Genomic DNA, 12,139 nt, shown 5'->3' with positions numbered 1-12,139 from the left:
TTATTTTTTTATTTTTATTTTTTTTTTGGGGGGGTGGGTACCAAATTACTTTATTTGAAGGAACGGTACTAAAGAAAGAACTTAAGTAGATGTTTTGTTACAACTTATAGGAAAGGTGAAGGTGACCCAAATATGCATGCACTGCCTTGGTGACCAGAGGCGTCACCCCGTGGCTGTGGGAAGCCAGCCCGAGGCTCAGCGCTCACTGTGTCCGAGGGAGTGCTTGTCAAAGAGGTACTCTGCCCTGCCAGATCCAGGGGCCCCCATCGTGCGCAGGTTGGTTACGCGGTCACCCAATTCTTTGATGGCTTCCACCTGCTCATTCAGGTAATGAGTCTCAATGACATCACACAGATGGGGATCAGTCTTTTCAGTGGCCAGTTTGTGCAGTTCCAGTAGTGACTGATTCACACTTCCTTCCAAGCACAGCGCACACTCCATTGCCTTCAGCCCATTCTCCCAGTCATCATGGTCTGGTTTCTTGATATCCTGAAGGAAGATTCGGCCGCCTCCCTGGTTCCGCAGCTTCATTAGTCTCAGCATGTTCCCTCTCCTCATGAGATTGGTGAAGAAAGTACTTGGCAAAGTTCTTCAAAGCCACACCATCGCGGTCCAAATAGTACGACATGGACAGGTACCCATAGGAGGCGTAGAGCTCCAGGTGGATCTGGCGGTTGATGGCGGCCTCCGAGTCCTGGTGGTGGTTCTGGCGCTCCGGCGAGGGGGATGCGCTCGTCATGGCGGGCGGATGAGAAGGGGCGGTGGCGGCGACGGCGACCGCTGCGCTGCGCTGGAGCGGCGGCGGGGACCTCGGGCCGGTCGGAGGGAGCTGTCAGGTGGGGACGAGGGCTGGCTCCGAGTAGCCTGCCGGGGCTGGGGGGGGACGAGCAGCCGGTTCCGTTCAAGCCCTGTTGAAGCAGGAAGCCGCGGCGACTCTCCGCGAAGACTGTCCACCACAGAGTTTAAACATCCCCCTGCCTTGTTTTCAACACAATTGAGGCCAAGCTCTCTCCACAATTGCAATAACCTTAAATAAAGTCTATCTTGCTTATTGAACTTTGTTTGATGCAATTTGTTTTGGACAAGAAGTTTACCAGAAGCTGCCACGTGAAATTTGCACCTATCTGATTGACCAGAACTTTGTTCCAAGGCCACTGGGAAATGTAGTCTTTTTAATGAGCAGTCATATGTTGAGTAAAGAGTTCTGCTTTTATAAAAGAAAAAGATAATCAACATTTGGAGGTAACTCTATGCAACAATTTGCTTACTAACTTTCATGTACCAAAATAAAGACACTAGAATTTTGCCATTTGGCAAGTTCTTGAATATACAATGCTATTTTCAGACTGCCTTGTATATTTTGTCTTCCTTTTTCTCTTGTCTATTTACTCATTCTTCAAATGTGGTAAAAAATAAATGTGTTAAAAAATAAATGTGACTAACGGTAGTCTCCATTCAGTGAGAATTTTGTCATGTCAATTAATAACTTAATCATTTTATAATAAAGCTTTGTGATGCAGATATTATGTGGCAGTCACTGTGATATAGTCTGAAATTATGAATAATAGAACTTCAGCAGCAATCAAAAATTGCAAGGCTTGCAAAGATGCAAAATAAACAACTTCAGATAAAGTACATGTGGGGGAAAAGAAGATGCAGATGATAATGTAATTAAATATACACAGGAATTAAAGTCTTGTGAAACTTTTTCTCACTGAGTGAATAACTGAATGAATTATTGAAGATGAAGATGGACAAACCAGGGAATTAGAAGAGCATCAGTAAGAGCTATAAGAATGAGTCTTCAAATGCAACCCTTGTAAAACAGAGAATGGAAAATAAGCATACTGTTAAAAAAAAGAAAAAAAAAAAAAAAAAAAGACTACAATCAACCCTCCAGGACTATCAGATTAAATGAACCAGAGAAACAGGAAAACACAAAATGCAAAAGTTTCTGAAAATAAGATACTTTTGAAAAGACTTACCAAAAGTATGGTAACATAAAACTAACATTATATTCAGGTTTAGGCATATATTGATTAAAAAACTACATTGTTTCTTCTCTCAAAAGGATCACAATTTAGTTGTATATATTTGGAAAACATTCAAAGTAATCTTAAAAATGGTTTATAAGTATTCTTGTATTTGAAATGAAGAGGTAACACAGAAACTGCCTTTATCACACACTCACTTCAATTCTGTTGCCCTGTTATGTCCAACTCTTTGTGAACCCATGGACTGAAGCACATCAGGCTTTCCTGTCCATCACCAACTCCCAGAGCCTGCTCAAACTCATGTCCCTCAAGTCAGTGATGCCATCCAGCCATCTCATCCTCTGTCATCCCCTTTTCCTCCTGCCTTCAATTTTTCCCAACATCAGGGTCTTTTCCAGTGAGTCAGTTTTTCACATCGGGTGGCCAAAGTACTGGAGTTTCAGCTTCAGCATCAGTCCTTCCAATGAATATTCAGGACTGATTCCTTTTAGGATTGGGAATAAGCAGTTTATTGAGACATTAATATTATAGCAGTACAGTTCAGTTGTAAATAACTAGAGAGATGTCAAAGGAACAAAATAAAGATTACTAAACATTAAAAAATAATAAATAATACTAAACATTAAGGACCAGATTCAAATGGAAGAAATAATCAATAAGAGCAATGAAAAAATTAGCTTTCTTAAGACAAACTCCAATAAAATCACCTTTCAACATGATAAACTTTTTTTTAAATAGGAAAATATCACACTATGTTTGGTTGGCAATGACTCCAGGCCAGAATATACTTTACTAAATATTATAGTACTCAGTGAACATGAACTTGTCAAACTACTGTGAATGCCATGAGTGCTCTTTAAGGAAATAAGCACAGCAAAAAAAAAAAAAAAAAAAAAAAAAAAAAAATTAAGCTAATTAGTCAAGGCCTAAAAGAACTTGCAAAGTTAAAGTGTGTCAGCCTCTCTGAATCTCCACGTGGAGATTCTTTCTACCTAACATGTCTGTGGAGATTTACAATTTAATTTTTATCCCACAACATACTTCTTGTCCTGCAATGCTGACTTACATATGTCTAAACAAATTACAGTCTAAACCGAGCACATTTATCTTGGTATTACATTTTTTGGTAACTTTAAAAACTTCTCATTACTTATCATACCCATTTCTAATCACCAACTGTGTCTCTCTCAACTCACTCAACCCTTAAATATCATTTTATTTCTTCATTTAAATTCTATCATTTATTTTAAGCTTAAAATATACTTACAAAGAAAAGGATATCATTAAATTAATTGTATTTATGGGGCAACCATTTTTCCTTTCAAAATTATTTATTATAAGTCAAATTGGAAAGAAAGGATCTAATAGAAGAATCTTCCACAGTTTGTTGTGATTCATGCAGTCAAAGGCCTTGGCATAGTCAATAAAGTGGAGTAGATGTTTTTCTGGAACTCTCTTGGTTTTTCGATGATCCAATGGATGTGGCAATTTGATCTCTGGTTCCTCTGGCTTTTCTAAATCCAGCTTGAACATCTGGAAGTTCACAGTTCACGTCCTGTTGAAGCCTGGTTTGGAGAATTTTGAGAATTAGTTCACTAGCAGGTGAGATGACTGAAATTGTGTGGTAGTTTGAGCATTATTTGGCATTGCCTTTCTTTGGAATTGGAATGAAAACTGACTTTTTCCAGTCCTGTGGCCACTGCTGAGTTTTCCAAATTTGCTGGCGTATTTAGAACTGGACACGGAACGACAGACTGGTTCCAAATTGGGAAAGGAGTATGTCAAGGCTGTATATTGTCACCCTGCTTATTTAAGTTATATGCAGAGTACATCATGAGAAATGCTGGACTGGATGAAGCACAAGCTGGAATCAAGATTGCTGGGAGAAATATCAATAACCTCGACAGAAAAGTGAAGTTGCTAGTCATGTCCGACTCTTTGCGACCCCAAGGACTGTACCTACCAGGCTCCTCCATCCATGGGATTTTCCAGGCAATATTACTGGAGTAGGTTGCCATTTCTTTCTCCAGGGGATCTTCCCAAACCAGGGATAGAACCTGGGTGTTCCACATTGCAGGCAGACTCTTTACCATTTGAACCACAAGGGCGGTTCAGAAAGTAAAGACAGAAAGTCAAGAACTAAAGAACCTCTTGATGAAAGTGAAAGAGGAGAGTGAAAAAGTTGGCTTAAAACTCAACATTCAGAAAACTAAGATCATGGTATCTGGTCCCATTACTTCATGGCAAATAGGTGGGGAAACTGGAAACAGTGACAGATTTTATTTTTCTGTGCTTCAAAATCACTGCAGATGTTGACTGCAGCCATGAAATTAAAAGATACTTGCTCCTTGGAAGAAAAGTTATGACCAACCTAGACAGCGTATTAAAAAGCAGAAACATTACTTTGCCAACAAAGGTCCATCTAGTCAAAACTATGTTTTTTTCAGTAGTCATGGTATGGATGCAGGACTTGGACTATAAAGAAAGCTGAGTGAAGAAGAATTGATGCTTTTGAACTGTGGTGTTGGAGAAGACACTTGAGAGTCCCTTGGACTGCAAGGAGATCCAACCAGTCCATCCTAAAGGACATCATTCATGAGTATTTATTGTAAGGACTGAAGCTGAGTCTGAAACTCTAATACTTCGGCCACCTAATCTGAAGAACTGACTCATTTGAAAAGACCCTGATGCTGGGAATGATTGAGGACTGGAGGAGAAAGGGATGGCAGAGGATGAGATGGCTGGATGGCAGCACTGACTCAATGGGCATGAGTTTGAGTAAACTCCAGGAGTTGGTGATTGGACAGGGAGGCCTGGTGTGCTGCAGTCCATGGGGTCACAAAGAGCTGGACATGACTGAGCGACTGAACTGAACTGAATAGAAAGAAGATAAGAAATTTGCCAGATGTAAAATAGATTTCAATATTGTCAAGAAGCCGGTTCATTTATATTAAGAAGATGAGAGAGATAAATATTGAGAAACTACAAGCAAAGCTCAGAGTTTTAATTTTATATTTTAGCAATGCATTTCTGGGAAGGCACTGGGGTTTCCCTGGTGAATCAGGTGGTGAAGAATCTGCCTGCAATTCAGGAGCTGCTGCTGCTGCTGCTAAGTCGCTTCAGTCATGTCCGAATCTGTGCGACCCCATAGACGGCAGCCCACTAGGCTCCTCTGTCCCTGGGATTCTCCAGGCAAGAACGCTGGAGTGGGTTGTCATTTCCTTCTCCAATGCATGAAGTGAAAAGTGAAAGTGAAGTCGCTCAGTCGTGCCCGACTCTTAGCGACCCCATGGACTGCAGCCTACCAGGCTCCTCCATCCATGGGGTTTTCCAGGCAAGAGTACTGGAGTGGGGTGCCATTGACTTCTCCAGCAATTCAGGAGGCCTGGGTTCAATCCTAGGGTTGGGAAGATACCCTGGCGAAAGGGATGACTATCTACTCCAGTATTCTTTCCTGGATAATTCCATGAACACAAGAGTCTGGTAGGCTATAGTCCATGGTGTCGCAAAGAGAGGGACGTGACTGAGAGACTAATACTGAGACTTTCATTTTTTCAGGGTCTTGGGTGTTCTCACAATGGTTAGCCAAACATAAGTGTAAATAAAGAGTGTCTAGGTGTCAAGAACAAAATCTCAGAGACTGGCTGTGACATGGTCATTTGTAAGGTTGTTAAGTCATTAATGTACAATAATAGAGCTTAAATTTGAAAAATAATTCTAAGTCCAGTTTAGATAGTACACATGAGAAGAGAGGAAACACAATTTTTTGTTTTGTTGTTAAACTAAAGTTAGTTTAAGTAAACACAAGTAGTGATTATCTGGTATAAGATTCAAGGATATATAGATGGAAATTTTGGAAGATAAAGCCTTTAAAAGGTTATAATTTTTGCAGCTTGTCAGTTTGTTCTTGTCAGCAGGCTACAATCTTGTTTAGCATTCTAAAAATAATGCTGTAGGGTCACCCTCAGAATCTTGAAAGGTAGGTGATGAAAATGTCGCTCTCCAGAGGCATGTAAAAGAACTTACCTCCCCTGACTAGACAGTAGCAAGAAAGAATTCTCTGATTCCACTGTTTTCTGATAAAAGCCAAAAGTGGTCTGGTCCATTTTGAGATCTGATACATCACATTTTGAACTAAGAACCTTCATAAGCAGGTGAAGTTATTCAGTTATTGTAAGGAGTTATTCAGTGTCTCCTTTCAGTGAGTCTTTTAAACACATAGCTAATAGAGAATAAGTTGATATTTAAACTTTACTCATTTCATTGAGTTAGTGAGAGTGAAAAATACCACTGTGTCCCTCTCATATTGCTTAAAACCATATAACCTATTAGATGTGAATAGAGTGAGGAAAGACATTCGTATTTTTCCATATACTATATTGCTGCAGTGTAAAAAGTACTTAGAAACGTTATCTCAATTAATTGGATTGTAAATTTTGGTGGAAAAAGGGTCTCCTATTCATTTTGAATAACAAACAAATGACATTCAAAACACTGCTATGTTCAATCATAAACAAAATCATTAAAACTAAAATTAAACATTAAATATGTAATGTATTGCTTGGATGACTTTCACCAAATTAAAATTCTTAAGAATTAAACTTACAAATACACATGATCAAAAACACCCTGAGTTGTCATTTATTCAGGAGAGGTTTTCTCAGGCATCACATTCTATGGCTATCTGTTTATTCATTTTCTAGCAGAATTTTTGAATATTTCCTTTTTATCTAATTAGTTTCATATTTAGGATTTAGGATTAAATGCACATTATATTACCTTTTCCTGTTGGTCTCACTCATATACTGCTACTTTCCTAGTTTTGCTTGTTTATTTGTTTGTCTCTAGTCTGCCCTAGCGGAGAAGGCAATGGCACCCCACTCCAGTACTCTTGCCTGGAAAATCCCATGGACGGGGGAGCCTGGTAGGCTGCAGTCCATGGGGTCGCTAAGAGTCTGGCACGACTGAGCGACTTCACTTTCGCTTTTCACTTTCATGCACTGGAGAAGGAAATAGCAACCCACTCCAGTGTTCTTGCCTGGAGAATCCCAGGGATGGGGGAGCCTGGTGGGCTGCCGTCTATGGGGTCGCACAGAGTCGGACAACTGAAGCGGCTTAGCAGCAGCAGCAGCAGTCTGTCCTAGAATCTATTTTGTTACTCTATGAAATGTATTTAAAAAGTAGCAAAGCAGCTGAAAGAATATAAGTAAACAATACAGTTGAGACTTCAGAAGGAATATTGAAAATTCTTTCAAATCAAGAAAAGGCTTCTCTAGAGGAGAAGCTCCCAGGTCGCACCAGTGGTAAAGAACCTGACTGCCAATGCAAGAGACATGGGTTCGATCTCTGGGTATGGAAGATCTCCTGGAGAAGAAGATGGCAACCCACACCAGTATCTTTGACTGGAAAGTTCCATGGACAAAGGAGCCTGGTGGGCTACAGTCCATGCGGTGCCAAAAGAGTCAGACAACTTAGCATCTGAGAACATCTGGAGAATATCTATAGAAAACTAAGGTGGAAATCAGAAGTATTATTTAGTAAAGAAGAACCAAATGAAAACATAATGAAGAGTAATGCAAGATGAGTAAAAGGAACTACAGTAATAGGATCTAAAAGCTGATTAGAAGTTTCAATATTTGATTCCAAGAGTTACAGGCCATCCTTCTAAATTCCCAACCATAATGTATTACATGGCTTATTCAATCAACAAATAATATACTTACTCATCGAAAAATAACTTGCAAATGCACAATCAATGTATAATTTAGTAGAAAGATTTTTTTCTCTTTTTCTTTTCCTTGCTTTTCTTTTTAAAGAAGAGATCAATCCAAGAGCAATAGCCTAGCAGTTAAAAGAGCTTCCCTGGTGGCTCAGTGATGAATAACCCACTTGCCAATGCAGGAGGCTCAGGTTTGATTTGAGGTCAGAAAAATCCCCTGGAGAAGGAAATGGCAACCCATCCCAGTATTCTTGCCTGGGAAATCCCATGGCTAGAGGAGCTTGGCGGACTACAGTCTATGAGGTTGCAAAAGAATTGGACACAACTTAGAAAGAAAACAGCAAAAGCAGTTAGAAACTCCATAACATTTGACAGTTACTTAATCAATGAGTATAAATAATTATACAGTTCATTAATAGGAATGCTGAGATAATTTAATGAGGTGATATATATTGAATTTTCACTTTATGATTCTTAATAGCCAGCTTTTTACTTTGTGACTGAGGGCATGTCTCTGACATACAAATCATCATTCCTTCACATGTAGCCAAGTCAAGCATCATCTTTTGGCAGCTCCTTTGCTTCTCCCTCACAATTTTGCATTGTCCCAGGAGAGCTTTTCTATCTATACTCATCCCCTAGATAATTACATTCAGTCTTATGTCTTTAAATGCAATCAAAGTATTTAAAATGTCCACGTTTATTATATCTCCAGCTCACATTGCCAACTTTCTCCAGCAATGCTTTTAGTTGGATGACTAATCAACATTTTAAACTTGAAAAGTCTTCAATTGAACTTCTGAAACTACTCAAAATCTTGTGTAGCCTCAGATTGTCATACCTCAGTTGATGGTAGCTTATGCTTCTAATTGCTCAGGCCAAAAATCTTAGTGCCATCCTTGAATTCTCATTACTGAATGAAAGCCAAGTGGGGAGGGGAGAAAAGATTATTGGTACTTCTTTTACAATATTTGCTAAAGCCAAGCACCTTTCATCATCCTTATGCACCATCACCAAAAGTTCTCTTGTAGTAATTTAATCTCTAAACTAGAAGTGAAGCTTCCACATTGTCCCTTTTTGGCTTGTTTTCAGCAGAGTTACAGGAATAATTCTCTTAAAATACAACTCATAACATGTCACTCCTCTGCTCAAACTCATAGTAAATGCTATTTATTATTTTTCTAACTTCATCTTTCACTATATTTTGCTGGGTTGCTATACTCACAAAAAAACCTTATCTAATCTATTTTTGTAGCATTTGTTACATTCCAAAATACTTGATGATTTTATATAATTAATATGTTTATTATTTATATTACCCCCACTTCCCCAACTAGAGAGGGGAAAGAGGACTCCACAAGGGAGGAATCTGGACTAATTTTTTCACTGGTGTGTCCTATGCAAAGGGACACAATTGATATTGGCCAAATGAATAATTTCTACTCAATGTCTCATTTGTGCATGACAGGATTAACTACGCCTTTCTTATGGAACTTTCCTCTCTAGCTTCTGATACATGGAACATTTGGGTTCATATGCTGCCTCTCTATCACTTTCCTGACTATATCTCTTATTCCCGTCTTGACATTCACACCTAATCTTTTTTCATTGTCCATATTTGCACTATTTTGTTAATAACATCAATTACATGGGTTTCAATGTCAAATGTATGGTAACAAATTTATGCAGGTTTCTCCTTCAAAAACCTAAACATTTTGTACCAGACACATGTATCCAACTTTCTACTCGATGATTTGGTTGACTCATCATTATTTCTAAATGAACAGAATGTGGTAATCACTGGTTTCCTCCTAAAAATCTATTTTACTGATTTTTAATAAATGATAGCACCATTTGCAAATTAAAGTTAGAAACTCAGAATTCTATTATAGACATTCATTTCTATCTAATTAAATTTTAATTATGTATTTATTATTAATTTTCTTTTAGTATTCTAAACTCCATGAAATCAAGGAAAATGCCTAGTTCTGTCACCACTCTAAATACGATTTGCATGTATGTGTGCATATTTATATTGTTTATAAACATTGAGAATGAACTATTATCATTTTTATGATTCAGGCACAATTATTGATTCTTCTAAGGTTATTGTTACATGGTTGAACAAAAATTAATGCACAAAAATAATTTTTAACACCATAATAATTTAATGGTGGAGAAGAACTCTAGGAAAATTAAATCAGCTTTCTTGTTTCACAGATGGTATACATAAGCTGTGACAGAATACAATCTAGAGCCCACTTATTCTTTCTAACCTTTTTCATTATTACTTTTTTGTGACTTTTTATTCTGCCACATTGCTATGAGTATATGTCTTTATTTTCTAGTAATTATATTATATTTGTTCAAAAGCCTACTGTGCTCTTTGAATTATTTGAAAATAAAATAATATGAGACTACTTATACTTTTGACCTTAATTTCAGATGCCTAATAATCACTTTTTGAATTGAATATATGAATAAATTATCTCTTCATTCTAGCAGGTACAGCAGCATTTTCATGAGTTAATAAAGAGCGTATAAAATAGAATTTTGTGTTTTTCTAAGGTGATACTCTTTTCCACACTGTATTTTAAGCATGAATCAAGGAAATCTTATTCTTACTTAAAATACTATAGTATTTCAAACACAAATTAAAGTATATTAGTATTCTTTTATTACTTTAATGTTTTGGATCTTTCAATTTCATAACGCCATGTATTCTTTCAGTATTTTTATACACAATAGAATTTTCTTTTAAAAATGTTTCTATTCAAAATTGGAGTTTTCTTAAAGAATAAGCTACCTAGTTTGTGATAGATAGATTGGATTTAGTAGAAGTGTCTAATAATTGTCTCTAATTTTTCTTTCAGGTTTTCAGTTCTTTAACTGAAGTAGCCAATAAATATCTCATATACATACATAATATATGGTGTTATGTATGAAAAATACTATGTTATGCATATGTATCTATATAGAAATATAATCATTACTTATTTGTGTGAATAGAAAAAAAGATAGACCATTAAATTATGAAAGAAATAGAAAGAGAAAGGGAGAAAGAGAGAATCAGGTTTAAAGTGGACATACGATAAACGTGCTGGAAATCTAAAAGAAAAGCTTGCAAAACATCACATATTTGTTTTGACCTTACACAGAGATACATGTGTGCTAAAGTAAAGCTACTGTGAATCTTTATCTTCAAAAGCACAACTTTGAGAATTTTCCTTTTCTTGTAATGTAAAACAATATTATTCTATTGTTTATTTATGTCATATAGCTGAGTTCAGATTAAGCATTCTCTATTATTCAAATATATTGTTTACATAGATTGTTTTGGGGATCCATTTAGAAACTCATTTAAAAAACTCAGAAAGCTGTGAAAAGTAATGTCGTGTTTATATTTCTTTTTTGTTTTTTTATTTTACCAAAGATATTTAAATTTAATATATACAGAATTAAATATACCAAGGGATATTAAAATAATACTGTAGTATTATGTGAAAGCTTTAAAATATTTGCACCAACTGTCAAAAGCCTTTTCTGTTGTTAACTGTGGTTGCTTAAGTTACAGATCTATGAAATTTTCATCAATCAGGCCAAATTGTACATGGATTGGGTGAAAGAAAACTTTACAAAAGGTTACCTCAAAGAGAGTTTATAAAGAATGTGCCATAATCAGTGACCCTTGTTTCTCTGCTTGTTATGATTCTTTCACTCATTACAGTCCATTACCTGAATCCAACCAGTTTTCTGAGTTCAAAGAAAGTTCATTTGAAGTTGCCTTGGCTTTCCCCAATTTTTAAGGATATAATTGGCATAATATTATATAAGTTTAAGGTATAAAACAAGTCAATTTGATACCTTTACATTTTGCAATATGATTATCACAATAACATTAGCTGACATCTTTATCATCTCACATAATTTTAATTTCCTTTATGTGGTTATAATAATTAAGATCTACTCCCAGTAATTTTGGTGTGTATATTATAGCATTTGATTATAATCACTTGACTGTTCATTAGATTGCCAGAATTATTTTCATTTTCTAGTTACAAGTTTGTACCCTTAAATATCTCTGTAATATCCCTATTCTGCAGGCCCTACTAACCACCATTCTACTTTCTGTTGCTACAAATGTGGCATTTTTAGATTCCGCATATAACTGTTATCATGCAATATTTGTAGCTTTCTTTCTGACTTACTTCACCTAACATTATGCCCTTAAGGTCCATCCATGGGGTTGCAAATGGCAGGATTTCCTTCTCGTAGGTGAATAACGGTCATCTTTAAGTGTTCATTTGTTGACAGACCCTTAGATTGCATTTTGGGTATTGTGAATAACACTGTAGTGAACATAGAAGTACAAATATCTTTTTGATATCCTGTTTTTGTTTCCTTTGGATATATACGAAGAAATGGA

General features: G+C 36.7%; 1 pseudogene; it reads right to left on the bottom strand.

Moving 5' to 3' along the window:
* Window positions 1-226: 226 nt before the first annotated feature.
* LOC136144427 (ferritin heavy chain pseudogene) lies at window positions 227-854 on the bottom strand (annotated as a pseudogene).
* Window positions 855-12,139: the final 11,285 nt, after the last annotated feature.

Source organism: Muntiacus reevesi, chromosome 11 (assembly GCF_963930625.1).
Source record: "Muntiacus reevesi chromosome 11, mMunRee1.1, whole genome shotgun sequence".
NCBI lineage: Eukaryota > Metazoa > Chordata > Mammalia > Artiodactyla > Cervidae > Muntiacus > Muntiacus reevesi.
The sequence above is the reverse complement of the archived record's forward strand: the minus strand, read 5'-3'. Positions and strand labels throughout refer to the sequence as shown.